Source organism: Falco naumanni, chromosome 13, assembly GCF_017639655.2.
Source record: "Falco naumanni isolate bFalNau1 chromosome 13, bFalNau1.pat, whole genome shotgun sequence".
Classification (NCBI taxonomy): domain Eukaryota; kingdom Metazoa; phylum Chordata; class Aves; order Falconiformes; family Falconidae; genus Falco; species Falco naumanni.
Genome location: NC_054066.1, coordinates 22490627 through 22512611, shown reverse-complemented (window position 1 = coordinate 22512611; position 21985 = coordinate 22490627).

The window sequence follows — 21985 nt, the reverse complement described above, 5'->3', positions numbered from 1 at the left end:
ATCTAATTACATGTCCTCTCGCAATGTAGCATAAAATCCCTGTGGGGTAATCGCACTTTTTTCATAATCAGTACGTGTTCTTAATTTCATCTAAACTGACAACATATCAAAACAAGCTCTTGCTGGTGTTCTACTTGAGTCCTTGACTATCCCTTGTAAAACATGCCACGCCGCTGTGGCACAAATCGTTACCCACATGCTTTATGACACTTTGTGCACATCTTGAAGGTAAGTCAGGAGACTTCTGCAGGATAATGAGCTACAGTATCTCAGCTTCAGCCAGCTCATTGTCAGAATGACATCTGTTTTTAGTAACTGATAGTAAGAGATGATGTAAGGCACCGTACAGCTTTCTTCTGACTGTTTCCAGGCATATTTATCAGGAAAAGTGTGTACAGCTCCCAGATTTATAGTGGAGCTGTAATCAGATAATTTACAACAAAAAGCCTTTTCATGTCTGTGTTCCTTCTGTGTCCTCTAAAACTATCTTGTGAAATGGTCGTTACAGTAATTATAGTATTTTTAAAGCTTTGCTTATGTTTAGCTTTGGTATGTAACACAGTATTGGTTTACCATATTACAATATTATTAAGCAGCTTAGATCTGAATATGGAGCTGATAATGTATCTAACAAAAACATTGATGAAATCTGGGTGTTTATAATGCAATTACTGAGCCAATGTGAAAAGTAGCTGGTCTCCATGTGCTTTTTGGGTGCAACTGAGAGACTAAAACAGTGTTGTTTTGAAAAACCGTGTTTTATCTGAGGTACATTTCATAGATACTCTATGGTTGCATAAACTGGTTGTGGTTCACTAGGGACTCCTGGGTTGTCATCATTTTTTTTTATGGGGTCAGCATTTTAGCAAAAAGTCTGTGCAGTGTCCCTGAAAAGTGCTGTGGTGTGGGAGTCCAGGGTCTGTACCTCACCCTGCCATTGACCTGCACTGCAAACGCACACAAATTGCTTCACCTCATTGTGTGTCAGCTTCACCACCAGCTAAATAAAGATAATAAACACACACTTTCCCAATGATGCGCTTTGTGACCTCTTGTGGTATAATAGTCTGTCAAATGGTCACTAAAGATCTGGTAGTTCAGACAATTAAGAATGACTTGTTCTTGAATCTCAGTGTATTTTTATCTTTTTTGAGGACTATTTTTTTGGTTTCTCAAACTGTACAGTATGTTGCAGTTCTCTTTTTTGGCCTTTCCTCTTCTTATCCAATAGGGGTGATATGTGGAAGGCAGTTTTATCTGGCACACAGCACTTTCTCTAATGATCTAAGCAATCAACAGGAAAAATAATTAGACATTTAAAGTGATTCTTGGAATTTTCTAAAGACAAAATGTTGGTCAGAGGGTAGTTTTGTGATTTCTGGGTTTGTACAGTAAATGTTTGGGTCCTTCTGTGCCCATTCTCCCTTTGTTCTCGGTCTTTTGCATGCATTTGTGAAAGCCAAGTTCTTTGAAAAGCTCTCATGACAATTATCACAAGCTGTCCTTCTTTTCTATTCAATGAATGCAAAGTACTAGTTATGCGCTCCCTAAGTGTAGGAGTTGGTTGTGGGTTTTTTCCCTCTGCTTTTGAGCGTGCTCATCCCGTTGAGGTTTGGACACTTCGGTCTTGCTAAAGCCTATGGGCTGATTTTTGTTTGTTTAGGACATTTTGTTGTTGGTTGTGTTTTCTTTCCCCTTTTGTTCTACTGAAAGCATTTGTTTGGAAAGATGTCTTCGTTTTAGTGAGCTTTCCTAGCACCTGGAATTCTCAGCTGCCAAGTTGACCCGTTGCTGTCGAAAGATATTAAGGCAGGAATGGCACTGCTTCTCCACTCATTGTTGATGTCAGACCCACTGGGGAAATGACAATGTTGAATGGCTTCATATTTGGCTGGCCAAAAAAATAGTTCACTTGAATCCAAATCTCTTCCAAACCAGCTTGACCTAAGCATATTTGGAGCTGTAATGCGAACTTTTGTGAGTAAATGTGTATAACTTCTAATAAATCAAAACACTTAAAAGCCAAAAAGCTCCAGGAATTTACAGAGTTTTTCCAGAAAGATTTTGTTGAGGTTTTTTTAAGACATCTTGTTCTTTTTGCTTGCTGCTAATATTATCTGGAAGGCCTCAAGGTAATTACATTTAACAGAGGTAGGGGGGAGGTGAAGGGGGCACCTATAGTGCTTTTACTTTCAGAGTGGCTACTTGTCTCATTTCATGTCAGAAAGCCAAGCTCTGTTCTTGATAAAATGAAACCCCAAAGTCAGCTGAATGTGGATTTATGGTGTCAAGCATCAGAATGGGTGCTTTCTAGAATCCATATGGCGTCATGAGAACATTTCATTGACACTGCATTTAGTATGTGTGTTGTGGGCACAGAGGTTTTGATAGACTCAATTGGCAGATGCCCTTTAATCTGGCATGACAATGTGTTTAGCATAAACCAGCAGAATTTGATAAATTATTATTTTATCAAGCCCATAATTTTTAGTTGAATTAGAAAAGATTTTTCAAGACATCAAATGATGAAGCATCCCTGTATGCCCAATTTAATAGTTAATTATCCACAGATAAGATGTATTCTTTACATCTAAGTATAAAAGACTCAAGTTTTAAAAATCTGAATTTTGTTCTGACTTTGCCTAAAGAACTCATTATGATCAGAAATCCACTCACTTCTCACTTTTATCTTCTATATGACACTACAGAAGAACTTTCTTTAATTTTTCCAATTTGTCAGCAAAATTTGTAGCACTGTGTATAGTGCTACAGGAAAAATGTCTTTATATTCTAGTACAGAAAGGTATATTTGTGTTTCCATTACTGCATCATGCTTACATATCCAGTTTCACCTCTCAAGGACAATCCATTTTACAGGAGCTTAAGTGGCTTAAAATATTTTGAAAAAAGAATGGGTATAAAATGTCTGGTGGGAAATTCTGATGCGGTTATTGCTGCTTCACTACTGAAGCCAAAATACTGTTTCAGACAGGTTTGAAATGAGCAACAGTGTGTTTTTACTAGCTAGATGTAAGACAGTGCTATGTGTAGTAAATGTCACTCCAGTGTCGGGAATGGTTTGGCAAGATAAAGACTTGACAGTCTTGGGTACAATAATTTTCTTAGAAGGAGTTGGTAGAACATAGAGCATCCCCAGATCTCTTCTCCTGACACACCAGAGGAAAATGTACACAGAGGGATGGGACACTGTATAGCTGTATTTGCACTGCTCATCTTGGTGGCAGCAAGCTTTATTTTATGGATCTGTCCCAATAGCTTCAGGGTTAGATCAAGACTAATGTGTTAAATTGCTACAGCAAACCTGTGTATGATAAGAATTTTCAGCTTTCCTAACAAAATTATAAGGTGCTTTTTCTTTCCATTAACCATTTATTGAGGATTAATTTTGTTTGATAATTACTGTGTGTTGAATATACCAATAGGGCTATCTTATTCTATTACAGGTGTTATCTCTGCATGCCTTTGCTTTACCTTTAAATATCTATAATTAGATTTGGAAAGAGACTCTTTCATTCTTAAACTTATTTAAAAAAATGGCATTTTCCTGTCCTTCATAGAATAGTTAGACCAATTAAATTCTTCAAGATAATGGTGTTCTGAACTTGCATCTATTTTTGGAACATTAATGATATTCTGCAAAGCTTCCTGTGAAAAATCAGAGACAGATACAAGCGTTAGTATGTGTTAATTAAATCTGAGTTAATATTATATTTTTGGTGAACGTTCTGCAGTATATACATGGATGCGTTTGCTGGTTAATATTTTTTATATTGTTTAGCCTAGTTGTATTTCCTTATTAGTTAATCTGAATATATTAAGTTTTGTACATAGTAGATATAATTCAATTCTGTCAGGTCAAAGTTAACTTCTGTCCATGCTATCAAGATCAATCTTTGTTTTACATGGAGCAGAAATAATATGTAGGATTTTTGTTTGTCAGAAACAGGCTGTTTGTCAGAAATGTTTAACTGAAAGTCCTGTTGGTTAATTGTTTTTCTACAATTTTTCAGGAAGATTTTTTCATATAAAAAGTCAGATCTCTAAAAATCTAACTTTTCATCCAAAACTGAATATGCTGGGGGGGTTTGTGGGTTTTGCTTTTTGGGTTTTTGGGGGTTTGTAGTGTGGGTTTTTTGGTTTTTTTTTTAATGTTGATGAGATTCTTTGTCTTCATTTCCTTTTTTAAACTTAATTCACAAATAGATTTTCTTATGCAGTACCTCGACCAAATAAGCCTGCGAGGCTTTATATCTGTGCTTTGCATTTCCGTTTTTATAAGGACATCATGGAAACTATAGTGTCAGCTAGGAAGCTGAGCATATAGATGAGACTATGTACATGAAATATTCATGCTACTGTTCCCTGAAAGTTGCACTGAAATAGAAGGGCTTGTTTTCTTTCCCTTTCCCTCATCCCCCAGTACTTTACATTGAAAAAAAAATGGCATTATCTCAAAAAAAGAAAAGAAAAAGTAGGTCAGGAAGACACAGAACATATAACTCTTCCTGTTATGCAGCGGGACACCACTTCTAGCAGATAGGGAAGAGAAGCTCATGAAAACTGCTTTGAACAGTCTCATGACCCTGCCCTGTACATCAGGAGAAAACAGCTGAATTGTACTTGCTGCACTTCAGTTTTCGTCTACTTGTTTAACCTTCTGTATATTTTTAGCCTGAAATCTATTGTTAATTTGTCTTGAGATGATTGCCTGGAAAAAGTCTCACTTCTATATGTTTATGATGTTCAATGATTTCAGTCTGAAATTCTCATGAAAATTTGAACTCTTCTTGAAACTGTTCATACAAAAATATTGTGGAGTGTGAGATAATTTGGAAGATTTTTCTTTTCTTATTATTTCAAGGATAAATTTATTAACATTTCAAAAAGTAAACCAGTTTTGAAAGTGAAGGCTTTCCATTTAGAAGATGTAATATTGAAAATACATGAATTTCATCGTTCTCTTCATATTCTATAAAAACTGCAATATTCTTGGCAACTAAACTGTGATAGTGTATTGAGACTTTATTTTCCACTGGCAATATAAGGTTCTTTTGCCAGGTTTATTTATTTATGGATTCTTGTGCACATGATCTGGAATTATAACCCTAATTTACTTATTCCAGAAAAAGACAGAAAATGTTTTGGTTTGTAATTTATAAATTCCTTCAGATTTCAATTATCTGAGAAAATTTTCACTGTTGTCTGAGAATGCAAATTATACACTATCTGAAAGACCTTCGGATCTAATTGCTGTAGGCAATAAAACTTCTTAAGCTATTTTCCTAAAAAAAAGCAAACAAGGCTTTCTTTTAATGGTATTGTGCTGAACAAAAGTAATGAACACATATAATTATGTAATTTAGATTAATTAAATCATTAAAGGGTAAATGGAGATGCAGATACAGAAATTGTTGGTGGAATTTGAAAATGAACCTGGACCTCCTTATGACTTATCTGTCCTTTTCCTCTTGCGTTAGTATGATGTCAGCAATCATTATTTATGAATATGTGGAAGTATGCCAGAGTGATACTTCTTAGCAGAATTAGTTCAGAATTTCCAATTAACTATTCTTCAGAAAAAAACTTGGGAATTAGAACTGCCTGTGTAACATAGTCTGTTTTCTAAGAAATAAACTCATTCTAAGATTAAGAAGAAGAACTTTTTCACACCTAAAAGCTGCTACATGAAAGCTGCAGATTGAGTGCTGCTGCTTTCATTGTCATCTTCAGCCAGGGAACGTTTTCCATGTTGCATTAAAGATGATTTTCTAAGAGGCAGGGTGGTCCCACCTTTCAGAGGAAGGACAGCTGCCCAGACATTCAGTGTCTGTATGGTGTCCTGTAAGGATGAGCAGTGGCATTTGTGCATCAGTGTGAGGGACACACAAAAATTTTTGTTTTTCTGGTATTTGCTGATGAGTCAAAATTTGTAGGGGAAGAAACAGATTTTCTACAATTTCTACCGTTATGTTCCTGTTATATGTGTACCTTGTTTGGTTTTCTTCACCAAGAAGAAAATGTCAGTTAAACTATTGGCTATTAGTGCTGAATATTCCTATTTTGAAAGTCTGCTTTACTCTTTCAAGGAAAGATGCATGTTAGTTTACTCCTGCTGTAGTCTTAAAGCGAACCTGTTAGATCTTATGCACTGTTTCAAGCATATTAAGTCTTGCACAGATTTTCCACGGGCAGGTTTGAAAAGCATCTGTCTGTGACAAAGTAATCAAATACCCCTCAAATCAGGCCTTAGTAAAGCAAGCAGAGGAAGGTAATCTGTACAAACTGCAGTTACTGATTGCCATTCCCTCCCCTCCAAATAATAAATAATTTACAGCTATCACATGTTCCTCCTACAGTTAAGTATACAGGCAAAAAAAGAAACTATCTACATTTCATCATTAGCTTAATCAAGCCAGTATATCAGTAACCTGCCGTGAAACTGATTGCTGAAGAGCAGGCGGAGTTGACGTCTGTGTAACAAAGGATTTTGAACCCTTAAGTTTTTAATTTTATTCAATTTTAACTAAAGTTTCTAAAAACTTTAAGTCCTTTTCTATGAGAAGGAATAGTATTTTGAAAAGACTATTTGGGAAAAATAATTTGAAAAATATTCAAATACCAAAATTCCCACGTTCTTTTTTCTTGTTTGTTTATTTGTTTCTAAATGGAATAGGAGTCCTTGACCCTCCGAGGAAAGGGTACCCTTAAAATCCAGCAGCTTTGACTGAAGGGAAGGGCTGCATACCCTCAAGGCATGCTCCTGGTTGCACAGCATGGTGCGTATTTTCATAACAAAAGTTCTCAGGGTTTGCAAGCTTCTTACCGTGGAGCTGAGTGCCAAAATCCAACATTGGGGTAAAACTAGGGCTTCTGGGTTTCTGTCTAAAATGCTGGAGTGTGAGCCATGGAACACAGGCTTGGAGTCCTAGAGAGGCAGATACTGAAAACACAGGGATGTGGGACCCAGTTAAGGTTAGTCTCATAACTGGCTAGGTGGATACGGTTGTTCTTATATAATTATCCACCTGTATGAAAGATCCCTCGGTCCTGCTTTGGACTATAAGAACTATTTCTAGACCAGTTCAATTTTAAATGGTTCATTTAGTGCTTACGTAGTGGAAAAGTGGGATGTAAGCAGGAAAAGTAATGACAATGAAGGGTTAGATATATTTTGTTGTTGTTGTTTGGATGTTGCGTAGATACTTGTGGTTTGGAGACACAGAATATGGAATACCGGAAAGACTTCAAGGGTATATAAAAATGTATTCACTACCCGAACAAATTCAGGATCATGGTTTATCTGAATTTTACACTTAAACACTTTGGTTTTGGATGATGAAAGTGGTAACTGCACAGTTCTCTTGGAATTATGACCTTTCTTTTTCTATAGCAATTTTTTCCCCATTTTCCTCAAGACACTCTGTGGCCTCCTTTTTTCCCCCTCTATCTCCAGATTTATTTTTTAATCTATTTTTATTTTCTAGAGTTTTAAAGCCCTCAGGTAAAAAAGGATGAAGAAGGCAGGTCTGAAATGCTCAAAAGTGATCACATCTTTTAAAAACTGTAGTGAAATTCAAATAGGAAAAAAAAAAAACAAACACAACAGAATAGCACAATGCATAGACTGAAAGGTTTAAGGAAAGCTTGAAGAGACCTTCAAAAACAAATTTTCCCTTTGAGAGATATTCCATCAAAATGTTCTTTTAGCTTCTTTTATCTCTTGTGTCTTCAATAAATTATGTTTTAAGACTGAAATACTCCCCTGAGCATACGTAACCTCAGAAATGAATTGCGAACTAACTAGAGATGCAGAATTCTATTTTGTACCGTAGATACCCAGCTTTTTTCTTTTTCCCCAGCTGGGCTAGATATGCTGGATTTTTCTAGTTCAGGGATATAGGTAATTCTGGAGTAATGGGTAACTGCTTTTATTTTCCATGACAGAATTAATTCCTTGCACGTGTTTTGATGCTTTTAGGTTTTTCTCAGTATCCAGTCACAATAGCTTGCCTCATGTTTTATAAAACCTATAGCATGAGATGCAAGAGTGCATCAAGATAATGACAATATAATAGTGCCAAAATAGCTAAAGCATTTTGGGGGAGAATTTGCTAGAAATGACAGTGATAAACTCTAAAATTATGAATTAAAATTACAGGATTATAAAATATGTTGTCTAAATGCAAGCCTATTTACAGTAGTATGAGAAAGAGACTAGTCAGGGGCAAATTTTGGGCTGCTTCATGTTTCGCATGATCCCACTAGGCCAGATTCTGATCTGGGTCAGATAAATATAAAATCCAGAGTAAATAGGTAGTAATGAAGCAGTTTATAGCCATTGAAAAGAGATAAGAATCAAAGATATTGATGTCACTCTAGCTGCATTTAATACAACTCATTTCAGACTAAATAAAATGTTAAATACCTTTGTGTTTCTCTCTATTATATGGAATGCTCTAGTCATGAGATTGAGCATCCCCAGGAACATTTCAATTAAGAAATTTATTTGGAAAAGGGCCTGCTGAGGATCCTGTGCTAAGTTATCTAACAAAAAATAATTTTAAATGAGTGTCAGTGTCTCATATGCGTTACTGCCTTGCTGAACCTGCTACTGTATTTGGTGAGGTTTGAGCAAAGACTGAATTTATATAGGCAGTCTTGTTTAACAGCAGTATTAAAACACTGAAAACGTGCTGCTGCCAGTGGGTAGGCTGATGGAGGCTAATGGTCTGAGAAAACAAGTGGGCACTCAATGTCTTCTAATTATAGGAGTAGCGATGCTCTTACTTGTGTTGGAAGGGTTTAGTCTGAGGACTGAATCTGTGAGTTTCTCGACCTTGCCGAATGTTGTCAGTATTCTTGTGTTCACAGAAGTAATTTATGATTATTTTTATTGCTGGTTGGATTACAGGTAATTTAAAGGCTGTACACATTCATAGAAGTTTAGAATGGGGAATTTATTGTTGGGTGTCCATATAATGGCTGGATAGGCCTTGAATTCAGAGCTGGTCCTGCAAATAAGCCCAGGTAAGATTTTATTTAGGGGGGGAAAAAAAAAAAGTACCATTCTAAAACCACAAGAAAACTTCTTTTTTCTTCTTCTTTACTTAAAGAGACAGTAAAACAAAAAGGCAGTGGTAAAATACTGTGATTGAAGAAATACCAAGGATATGCATGAATGATCCTGATAAATCTCCCTTTCTAGCTGTTGGGTAGATGTTTCGTAAACACAGCCTCGTTAATGGGGTAGGAAGCACTGGATTCCTCAGTGTGTAGGAAACAGATCACAATTACTGATTGGGACAAATTCTTGATTTGCATTCAAACAGGAGTGAAAGAATCTCCATTGGTTTGATTGCCTGACTTACTGAAACCTAGAAGGTTTATTTCTGGAAGTTTCTAAAGCTCTCTACATTGCTTTAATCTATCTGAACAGACGGGTGTGTTGGTGATGGCAGTACGTGCTCTCCTTTCTGTGTCAGCGCAGGTAGATCTGCAACCACCTGCGCCCTCAGTTGTGCTGCTGCAGGGTGCCTGGGCAGGCTGGGTACCGCAGACCTCTCTGACAACACAGCTCACAACAGGAGTGGTCTCAGTTTTACCATCAAGATATTCTGTCAGCTTTATGTGCCAGTAGAAATTCTGGGTGAGAAACAGAACAGAATGGGATCTCTTCACAGATTTCTTTTTTCTGCTTTTCCTCTGAAGTAGCTCACATTGTAATGTTGCATTTGAATTCCTGCTTTTTCCAGAATTTCTTAGCCAAGAATATGTGTGTGTACCATATCTTAATATCTCCAAAAGGCGACCTTTACTGCACAGGGCACTCAAAGATAGACAGGCAAATTTCCCCGGTGTGTAAATGAAACCTTTAAGCCAGTAGTTGTCTTTTGTTTAGGGAAGGAGTCACTTTCCCACCCCTTTAAGCACACCAGCCCTGCAGCTGACACATCCGTAGTTCTGGCAGTGAAGATCAGCTCTGTAGATTAAAAAAAGAATCCTTGAAAGTCATGTACCCAGATAATTCTCTCAATATTACCTTAGAGTGTAACAGTTTAAAGCCACATTGTTCAGGAAGGTAGAATTGAAATGCTTTTCTGCAATATTACATTGATTCTCCATGCTACATGCTGATGAACTTCAATCATTTTTTTTCCCCTCAAGTGATCACTGATTAATCTAAAAACTGTGAAATTAAGTTGTTTGAACCAGGAATTAAAAATTTCCAGCAATTAAAAGCAAAGAAACAACCCAAAACATCCACCAGCATTAGAAAGTGATTAAACATGACAACAACAGAGATGTTGAAATTAGTTGTCCTCATTCCAAAGGGTTTGTAACTACTATGATGTTTTTGAAGCTATTAAATGATAGTTAAGCTGTGTTATTATTTGTAAAGCATCTACTTTTGTATCCTGGCCCCACTGAGTGAATGTCTTGCACAGCAGGAGACTGGAAGATAGCAAGCCTAATCATTGTCATTTTACTGTACAACAGGCAATTTTAGAAAATGATTCCTTAAATTATAAGATGCAAACAAAGACAAGGCTCTCCAGCTGGGAACTTTGTTCTTTTCTGTCATTGAAAAGTGTCTTTCTTTGAGATTCTGTGAACTTAGGGTGGTTTCACTGCTCATAGTCCAATTATAGAAAAGGAAATTTAAAATTTTGCATGTTTTGTAATTTTTCTACTACTTAATGTAAGTATAAGGATTTGATCTACTAGGCTTGCTTTGAGTTGTCTGTAGAAAAGGCACCATGCAGCTGATGAGCCTGATTCTCTCCTGAATTGCTCTGGCTTGGCTCCAGAAGAATCGTGCTGCAATTGATAATGTGACACTGCTGTAAACTTAAAATAATGTAGAAGATGTGATGAATCTAACTTTTTGGATTAGTTTGCTAATGCCTTATATACTTCTAGCAGTCTCAAATTTAATCATTACTTCTGGTTATGCAGATGTTATCTGTTTTACTTCTGTTACATAACATTTGGAAGGTTTTAGTGTACTACGTTCAGTTCAGAAGCTTTTAGAGTTCTACCCACCATAACCTACTCATCTTCCTATTCAGTGTCTTGCAGCATGTACCCTTATGAAGGATATATTCAATTTTTTTGTGTTTTGCTCCAGTCCATTTACCTTACGTTTTTCCCTGTATGAGTTGCATAAACTATTCATTAAGCTCCTAGTCCATCCAGATAATTTTATATATTTTGTCACCCTCCTTTGTACTGACTTTACTTTCACCCTTAGCAAAATGTCACCTCCAGCTGGATGTATTGCTTTGTCTAGCTTACAGAAATGTGTTCAGAATACGTGCTAGTTCAGAGGTCTCAATGCATCCTATTCTGCTGGCTTTTTTCCCTCTCTGCAGTGGATGTAAATACATTACTCATTTTTATGCAGTAGCATTTTACACCGACATTGCACAGATGAAGATTGCTGATGCAAGGTGCAAGTTAGGAAGAATTGGGCCTACAATACACTGGGAGTCTCATGGCAGACAGAAATTGATGAAATCGGGACTCTACCACGTCTTGTTAATTCACTTTGCACAGGGCATTCCTTTCAAATGCTGTTGGTGTGAGAGAGATCTGTCTTACTCACAAAGGCAGTGTCTCTCACTGTCAGCTAGTGAACTGAAATGAAATCTAAGGAGTCACATGAGGAACACAGGCAAATAATTTAGCCTGCTATTAAACATCAAGATTTTCCCTTTTTTCCACCCTGACTTCCACTTGGTCATCAAAGTTCTCTTAAAGCAATCACTGCTGCTATTACCAGTAGGTATGTGTGAAACTGCTTGTTGTCATTATATCGCCGTTATGTATGCTGCACCGCCGAGGGTTTATACACCTGGTGGGTGACAGATTTGAGAAAAAACTGCATGCAGAACACTGCAGATGTGCACAGCGAAGGGTATGACAAAGAAGCAGGAAGGATCAAACAACTACTAGAGTTGCTAGAGGGGAAAGTTTAATGACAAGTTACTGTGACATTTATGACCAGATTGATTATGAAGACTGAATACATCTATGGTACATTTCGAGAGTGTTACTGTACAACCATCTGATATAGGGGTTGCCATGGTAGAGTACATATTTTCTATTAACCAGAAAAGTGAATAGTCTCATAAAACCCACGAAACTTGTTAGTGAATAGATTGCATGTGAGAAGCACCTCTATTGACCCCTATAGAAATTTAGTATTTTCAAACAATGCTGTAAAATCTTTTCCTTGGTTATTTAAAAAAAAAAAAAAAACCAACAGTCTGTGGTACTGTCAAATAAAAATGTACCATTTCTGGTATTCCCCATGTCTTGGATGACAGTTTAGACAGATTGGAAAACCTTCACTGAGCTAAAAATACTAGTGTGGAGGCAGCAGGGTAAGTTAGTGAATATTGTTAAATAGGACTTGCTCTGCAGCTTCAGTACTTGATAAGGTCAAGAACTTCAGCATTGCAAACTGAGAATTAAAAATATATATATATATGGACTGTTTATTACTTGATTATATAACTTGTAAGAAATATTTAGAGACTGGTAAACCCAGGGAAAAGCATTATTGTTAATGTAACTTGAAGAATCTGAGCAAAAAAGTATCGTTGATAAGATTAAATGTTAGCTCGTGCATGTTTCTTTCCCTCCGTCCCTGTGCTGTCTGTACATAGAAAATAGTTCCCCTTGCTTATGTATTATAACCCCACAGATACAACACAACGGTGGAAGGGAGAGTAAAGCTATGTGGTGTCTTGCTTAGGCCCAAACATGCAGCCCCACACAACTTGATGTGATGTGTTGGGTGAAGCAGCATGGTGGGAACATTGCTGCCCTATTGCCATATTCTGTATAATATAGTAGCACTTTCTTCTACAGCAATTCTGATTTACAGTAGAACCATAAATGTATTTATTTTTTTTGGGGTTCACACAGAGTATAAATTGGTCAGTAATTGATGATCTTGGGAAAGTCCAGTGGAATACAGAAAATTCATTGGTATTTCACTGGGAAATAGTCTTGGCCGGTGGCAAGAATTTCTGCAAAGGGTCAGGTCAGATGCTGACAGTCTAGATGGGTTGTGCATTACGGTTGTGGATGCATTAGCTGATTTGATAGTGGATATTCTTTACAGTAAAGGAAGGCAGAATCATCAGTTGTGTCCCTGTGTTCCTCTTTCTCATTCATACCAGAGGATGTCTGCCTTGACTTCTCTTTCCTTGTCTTTGATACTGGCGGATCCATCTCACTGGCCACTCAGCGTGTTGCAAGTGCAATTTCTTGGGCAGAATAATAACCAAAGGCAACGCTGTCTACCAGTGACCACGTAGCATTCGGTGAGGTCTCAGTGTCCAGCAGCATGAATCCAAAAAATTGGAGTCACAGCTTTCTCTTTCCTACAGCAGGTAAATTCTTATTCACTACATCAGGTGTATTTCTCTTGGCAATCAACTTCAGTCTTGTACATTCTTATTAGCTATTTATTTTATCTGTATATTAAGTACCTGCTCTAATAATTAGCATTGCTGTGTATTCAATTCATACCATACATTTTTAAATGCTGTATGTTTGTATTTCCTAGTCCATACATCTTCCTCCAAGCAATACCACAGGTGTTTCATTTAGACCTCTGTTAGTCCTTTGAACTACAGAGGTTCAGCTTGTTAGCCTGCTGTCTCACTTCTTATCAGTCACACTTGCTTCTCATTACTCCAGTTGCACAGCTACCATAATTAGATTTTATATTTTTAGGCATTCATAACACTACTTTATTGTACACTGTGCTAGCAGAAGCATTTTAGACAAGCTGTAAGACCAAACTAATTAAAATGTTCCACAGAGACTTTTTAAAGGAGAGTTATTCTTACTGTTAAATTGGTAAATTCATGCACACACAGATGTTAAGGCCAGAGAAGGCTGACAGGACAGGTTAGTCAGATCTCCTGCACGCTGGAGTCACAGGATCTCATCCTGTAGTATTTGCTTTCAGTCCATTATGTCTGATGTATCTTAAAAGATAAGCCATATTTGGCTTTTAAAGAGTTGGTTTTCTTCTTCTCCTTGCTATAAACTTCTCTTTTCATTCCTGGAAGTTCTTCCCTCTTGCCAAAGGCTATACAGACATCTTGAGCTTCTAACCTTGTTCATCAGTACCAGGTAATCCAACCAATTCTCAGAAACTGCAAACAGGCTTAGTCACATATTCACAGATTGCATTTTCTAATCGTTTTGGGTTTGGCTAAATAAGTATTATTTTAATATCAATTTGCACAGTTTAGGTTCTACCAACTATCTTTCAGTGCACTCTCTGTTACTGATAGTCTCCTGCTTGGGATTTTCTTGCTAGAGGTATAATCTCTACCTTTATTTCCTTTCCTTAGGAGTTGCATTTTCCTCCTCCTATGAATGGCTCTTGTCATGTTCCTCTTCTCCAAAGAGAGGAGTGTTTTAGTAAATGATGGGCTGAGGCTTATTTCACTCTGTAGAAGATATCTGTAGATGGATTGTATACAGTCCTTTGTGACAGTAAGGGAAGTGGGTCTGGAAGGTACCCTGCAAGGTTGTGTATACCTGTAAGATATTTATAGAATTATTACTACGTCTGTTTTAAAATGTGGCTCTGTGCAGGAGCACTTGCCGCATACTCAGCAGTAGCCTTTGAGATGTGACTTGCCTTGTACAGTCTCTGTATGGAATGGGTGATTTTTAGATGAAGGCAATTTTGTGCACTGGAAAGTTTAAGTTTATTTACTGAAATACTTTCTGTCTGTGTTGAACATAATCTGAGCTACTGACTTTCATTGGCTTCTAAAATAATACGCACAGATGTATTTATATTTATTTTGTAACTTACTTAATTTGTACTTATAACTAACACTTTGTAAACATTCCATTTGAAACCAGAAAAATAACCTGGTATTGTGGTAGGATGCTTATTTTCCTGGAAACCCAGCTTCTAACATGAAGCCTACTTGGAAATTAGTTACAACAGGTCTAAGGACTCTCCATCCTTCAGTCTCATTTATTTAGTTTCTGCTAGCACTATAAATCCTTGCTTTGGGGAAACAAACTGTGTATTCTACCAACCTGAGCATATTCCTCTGTCATTCGTTCACTTATTTTAAAGTTAGCAAAAAAGTTAAAGGTATGTTCACAAGAAGAACTGAATTACCAAAATCTCTAAAGGGAATAAGTAGCAGTAAATATGGGACAAGTATATGATAATATTTTGAAAATATATCTGCAGTTCAAATTTACATAAATTTACGTAAATAAAAAAAGAACTACTGTACTTTCAGAATGCAAACCAGTATATTTCCCTTCTCCTTCCTCTCAAATTGAGTCCTTGCAGTTGGATTTCCATAGCTATCAACTGCAGTTTGGGTAGCACAAGTGTTGACTTCTGATTTGGAGAGAATTCTTTGAAACATGTATCATTTATATTATATCATGTTCTGGCAATTGAATTTTCAAGACCATCTGTATAAGTGAGTTAGAAGCCACAGATTCACTAAGGGTCATCATTTTTGTCAGTTTTGGTGGAACAGGAGCTCCAGACTCAAAGGCTTTGGGATATTACACCTCAATATCTGCAAATATATGCACAAACTGCTGTATTGTTTTTACATGGTGAAGTAGTCTGTATCCTTGAGCACACACAAGAAAGTTTCCACAAAGTGTATTTTTTGTAATGGGTTTTTATAAACAGGATTTTGTCTGCAGGAGTCTTTCTGGAAACAGAGGTTTCATTGTCAACTGATACTCCTTTTGCTGAATCCATCATCTGTGTCTCGTGCATCTCCGGAAAAAAGAGGTGGACTGTAGCCAAGTCTGTAGATGCACCAGAGGAGTCTCTTCTTTTGCACCCCATAAAGAGACTGATGTTGTGCTTACTGTAGAAATACACAGATTGTTAGCAGATAAACAGGTGGGTCATACAGCAGTGTGTGAAGAGCGCTCCCAAGGGGTTCCCATTGACCGTGCTTTTACTGTATTTTCATGGAGTAAAGTTTAGAGAAAGCCTGAGTCTATCTCTGTGGTTTTTATATGCTTAAAGCAGTAAATAAATTGATGCAGCTTTTTGTTGGCCACTTGATGGGCTGAAGTACTCCATCCACACACTGTCCTCCCAGGAGCTGTCGACAGAGCAGATGGATGAGACAGCACCATCTGTCAGTTTGGAGACTATCCCACACAAGATCAAGACAGGTAAATGCCTTGCTCCTGTTTCAGATTGAACACTTTCAAGAGGATATACAAATGGAAAAACAACTTACTTGACTTGATACCTTAAATGCAAAGCACAGGCAGTGACAGAGAGGTAGGTTGGAGGAACTGAGGCAGTGTGCCTTGACAAAGCAGACCTCTAGCCCCATCAGCACTAGTGAAGCAGATGTCATTTGAAAAGTGTCACAGCTGGTCTTTACTTCTCAGTTAGGTAAAGCAATCCAAGGGCCCAAACACGTTCATCTTTCTCATAGAAACTGGTAACATGCAAACCTTTAGCATTAATGTTTTCCGGGGGGGGGGGGGGGGGGGGGGGGGGGCGGAAGGGGGGAAATCACATTGGGGATGACTTACAGAACTGTGGCTCGTGAAACTGGTCTACAGCTAAGAGGCTTATTCAGACCTAACCATGAAATATTTACAAAAGCAGGCATGTTTAGAAACCAAGAGAAATGAAAGCAACTGGCATCTTCGTTTCATAACTTGAGTACAAAACTTTTTTTTTTTCTCCCTAAAGATAGAAAATTTGAGGGCAAGGATGCTCTAGATAACAAGCTAGGCAACTTGGTTAAAAAATCACTCAAAGAACGATAAAGGAAAATTTATCTTTTCAGACTGCCTTTTGCTTCTTTTAGTTAGCAATTGAAATATTTATTTCATGTTCCTCTATTTCTTCTGTATTGCAGATCAAGTGTATTGTCACTCTGGACTCTTACAATTCAGCCTGTTTGTCCTGTAGTTTTAAATTGAGAAAAGACCCTGTGTACTGCAGCGCTAAGTAGTGTTTAGTGTTCAGATGTGGCTAACCACATCCTGTGCGTGTGTTCTGGGCTCTCAGACAAGTTGCATTTGCTCCTTTCTCTCGTTGTCCTCCCTTCATATAAAGTGAAGGTGCTTTTTCCTACAAATGGATGGTTTGCTTTGTCTAGCAAAAGTAAGAGCTTCCATTGTTATTTCTGCCTTAACAGCTCAGCAGAGGTTTCAGTCTATTTAAAGATTCTCCTAATGATTTCAGTGATTTTTATGTGTATACAGGGGGGATTTATTGATATATGAAAGGCAATATTAAGTGTCAAAGACAAGAAGTAAGAAATGTCCCCATGTAGGTGGGCTTTCTATATAAACCCTGCAATCCCTAATCAGTTGTTAATGATGTTGATTTTTGTTTTGTTTTGTTTCCTTCCTGCCAGAAGAAGTATTTTTAAAAGGCTTTACAGCCTTACTGAATCCAGCTGTGTCTTCTGCATTCTTTGTCTGCAGCCTGGTGATGACAGGAGCTATCATTGTCAATACCACAAGAGTTTGGGTCAGGGTTTGGGTGCTGGTTCAGGTTCGTCATTTGAATTCCTCTCAAGTGTCTTCTGTTTTTATAGGCTTTTCTCCCTGTATCAGCTGTCAGTTCTTCATCTATACTGAAACCGTTGCCTTTTCTAAAACGTTTGTCTCTAAATATATGCTGCTTCCCGAAGCTTCATGGTTGCAAGTCTTCACTGGGGTCCAGCTTCTGTCCTGCTGAGATGGGAGTGAGCAGGTGGCATTCATCCTAGAGGAGATGTGATCTAGTACATGCAGGAAAAAAACAATAGAAAGACAAATTAAGGTAGTATGAAGAAGCAATGCAGTAATTACAACCACCTTGGTAGATGGCATTGTCAGCATAGCCTAATAGCATGAGGTGTCTTTTGGTAGTCTTTTTGCCTATCTGTGAAGCACTGGTCCGGCAGTTTGCTGGTATATGGCTTATTTTGCTTAGCCCACAGGAAAGGAGGAGGTGTTATCACAACATGGCTTCTAGAAGGCTGTAATTTGGGTATCGGAGTAGAAAATGGAGTTGTAGCTGGCATGTTCAGGACAATTAAGAGATATGGCTCTTCATTTACATCCTCACTGCACCATTAGACAACCCTCAGGAAAAGCAATTCTGCATTTCCATTTCTGAATTTTGAAGGAGAAGATGGGAATGAAATCTGTTATCCCTCTAAGAAGAATGTTTCTCATTTTGTAGAAGTGCAGTCATCCTTTCTGATGCAAGGAAAAATTATTGGTGAACTGCAAATAAACTTTAACAAGAAATATCCTTTGGCAGATAAGAGAAAATAGAGAGCTTAGAGTCTGGGATGAACGCATGCTTTTCAAGCAGATCAAAGTCATTGAAAGAACAATTCCCTCTAATATTGGCATATGCGCCTTTTAACCAATGAGGTGGTGTATTTTTTTTTTCTTTCTTTACTTATGCAGGGAAAAAACAGTGGAAAAATCTTATGGCTAGTTCTGCCCACTGCTTAATAAATCCTGGCTTGAGATTCAGCAGACTCAGTAGGCTATTCCTTACCCAATGCTCAGCATAAATCCAGATTGTCATGTTGCATCTAGATGAAATAGGTGCAGGCTGCAGCACACTTCACAGTCCTGGTACTTGAGTTGTTCAGAATCGGCACCTGATCATTTCATCACCTTTCTGGTTTATATACAGAGTTTGTCTCCCCAAAAATAAGACGCAGCAAAGACTGTTGCAACATTAGATCTTGCACTGAGTCAGTGTTAACTGTGGTGCATGTTCAGTCTCTTCAGCCTACAGGTGCTTGCTCCCAGGGCCACTAGTTCATACCTGAACTTAGAGGTTTTTTTGGTTTGGTTGGGTTTGGTTTTTAATACAGCACAACACTCCTATTGAAATGTCATGGGAAATAAACAAGAAATTAGAACAATTCAGTGTTACCCTGCTACATCAACTCAGGCTTAATAAATAGTGTTATTCAAATAACAGTTCTCTTTCCTTCTCTCAAGGCATTTAATTGTATTCACTGTCAGAGCAGTTAAGGACATATCTGTTTATCTTACTAATGAGCCCATCGCTGCTATCATTCAGCAGTTGCTGAAAATATTTGGAAAATAGTACCTATGTAACAGCCATATAAATTTAACAGTTCACTAAGACTCCCTTATAAAAGTTTTGGCTTATGTTTTGTCTCATTTTTTGCAGCTGTTTTTTGGAGCGTGACATCTTGCACAAGATCCTTGCGTGGGTTCTCTCTGTTCTAGGTCAACAGTGCTACAGAAACCCTTCTTAGGTCTAAAATTTATAATATATCAAGTATGTGTAAATTCCATAGATGGAAAATACCTTATTTCTGTAGTGTTTTCTGAAAACATACTAAAATTTCACTTTGAGCATTAAATATGCTAAAACACTTAGATACAAAGAGAGATGCTTCCTTCTCAGCATTACAAGCAGTTAGTTAACACTGGAGGCAATGGCTTTCGCTAATCAAAGGAACTGAGCTTAACTTGTGTTTGCTTAAGCAATTCTGTTATGGAAGAAAGGGGGAAACCAGCCATAGTACTGGACTATCAATTAAAATGAAAACACGCAAAGCTACACAAATAATTCTGTTAAAAGCAATAATTTTCCATTCATAGTGCAAACGTGTTTGGAAAATGACATGGCTACCACTCGAGCTTTGAATGATGCGTTATATGAGTGACATTTTTACTTCAACCTTACAAGTTTATGTCTGTTGATATTAAAATAATTATTTGAATAAATGCTTATAAATCATTGATATTATATTTTATCCACTCTTTTTCATTTTGATCTCACTATTGACAGTGTCTTCCACCTTGGCTTCACAATCTCATATTCCTTGTCTTCCATAAGTGAGATCTGATGACCTTTAAATAGAGCCCTTAACAGAAAGACTTTCTCTCCCTATCATTGGATTTGATTGAATGAAACCTTTCATTGTGTCTCCCCCCTCCCTGCTATTTTCTCTTTACTGTAATGAGTTTATAGGACATAACGACAGTCCAAATTAACTTAATATTCCTAATATTTTAAAATATAGTTAGTAGTTTTCATGTTGCAGACAACAGGTACCACAGCTTGTCTTGACAGTTGTATTTCCAGCCGTAACAGCTCTCATTTAATCTTTATATGAAACATACCTGCACAGGGCTTTTTATTATTCATTTATGCACTAGCATTAAGGAAGTAACTGTCCTGGAACTTCACAAGATCTGAATTGAATTCTTGATGTTGACTCAAGATTTCTTGTTTGTTCATGTAAAGTTGCTAAATTTATACACCTGAGACAAACCCTTTTGTTGAAGAAAAGTCCTGTTTTCCACTCAGCCTTTTCTCCCTAGTCTTGACCATAAACTGCAAGCACCAGGGATCATCTCATTTGCAGTCCGTGGTTCTTGGGATCAACCTCTTGTTTCTGAAACACAAATGTAAATGCTCATTACTGTAGAGCTATTTCTAACAGAACAGTCAAAAACCCAAACATGTTGAATGTCCCTAGCCTTCTAATAGAGGACTTGGCTCCTGTTGAATACAGAGGTCTCAGTAGTATGGGATGTGCGCTTTAGAGACAGTTAAGTATTCTTCATGGTGGGTTTGCCAGTGAGAACCAACCATTATATAGACAGACTAGTCAAAAAATGGCATTCAATGATCAATCTAGTCTTGGGGCAAAGGGATGAACTGAAAGAATTTGTGTGGTCCTTTCCTGTCCCATGCCTATCTGTGTCTGAAATACCCTGTCATAGTCTTCTCTAATGCTCTTCATAAAAAGAGGAAGCTGCAGCATCCAAAAACTTCTAACTTATTTTCCTATAGTCTCCACACTGAGCCTGTTGACTAGAGAGAAAATGTGTAAACTAATGTTTTGCCTATGAAGTGATGCAGTTTCCCAGGTTATCAAACTGCCAATAGAATATTTTTCTGCCTTTTTCCTCTTTCTAACCAAGTTCCCTATCTCCCTGCTGCCCTCTCGCTCTGCACTACCTTTTTTTATTCAGCTTCCTCTCAAAAGTAGAAAGGGAACTGTCCAGCTTTCTTCCTGCTGGGAAGGACAAAAACTCAAGATAGTGTTAAACTGACATGGGCTGTGCTGTTTTGTCAGTCTCTGAAATGTCACTGCCTGGGCAGCCTGCTGGGCTCAGCTCAGAGTCATGGTGCCAAGACAGCTAATAAAAAAAGAGTATAAAGGTTAATGAAGGAACAGGGGGGTTTTCATTATCCAAAAGTTGTCTGCTTTTTATCTGTAAGGCTTGTTCAAAGCATAAGGTTGTGATTTTTAATTCTATACTTTTTCCCCTTTGCAGTGTTTTGTATTTACTTTGTAGGCTAAATCACAGTGGGTGCACAGGAACCACTCTAGTATCCTAATTTCAACCTGGTCTACTTGTTTTCTCTAGCGGTCCGTGAAGTCAGAGAATAGTGATGGATATGAGTGAGTTATCTTCATGTGACCCTGCATGATTGCAAGGCAGAAAGTGATCTCTCTCATGGCTACAGAGTTCCCTGTTTCAAGAAGCAAAAAGCTAAGCACGCCCAGATTGCTGCTCCGTTAGTGGAGCTGCTTCTTGACCCTCCCAGTGTAAAGCGCTGCGAAAGACACGTGTTCCTGTGTCACGATGTGCTGTTTGGTGGCATGGAGGTCTACTCATAGTTACTTTTCTATTGATTAGTTCATATAGGGTTGGGGGTTTTTGTGGGTTTTTTTTGTTTGGTTTGTTTTTTTTTTTTTTTTTACCTGTTGAGCTACAGCAGAAGGGTGTGTTGCTGTGAATAGTGTGTGTGAAATATATTGGAAGATATGGCAAAGGCCATTAGACACACTTTTTTTTTCTTGTCTATCTGTGCACATTAGCTGTATTTCAGCTTTAATACACCTAGATGCTGCTCTTAACACCATCTCATCAGTTGAAAGACCATCTGTTACTGATCCTCTCC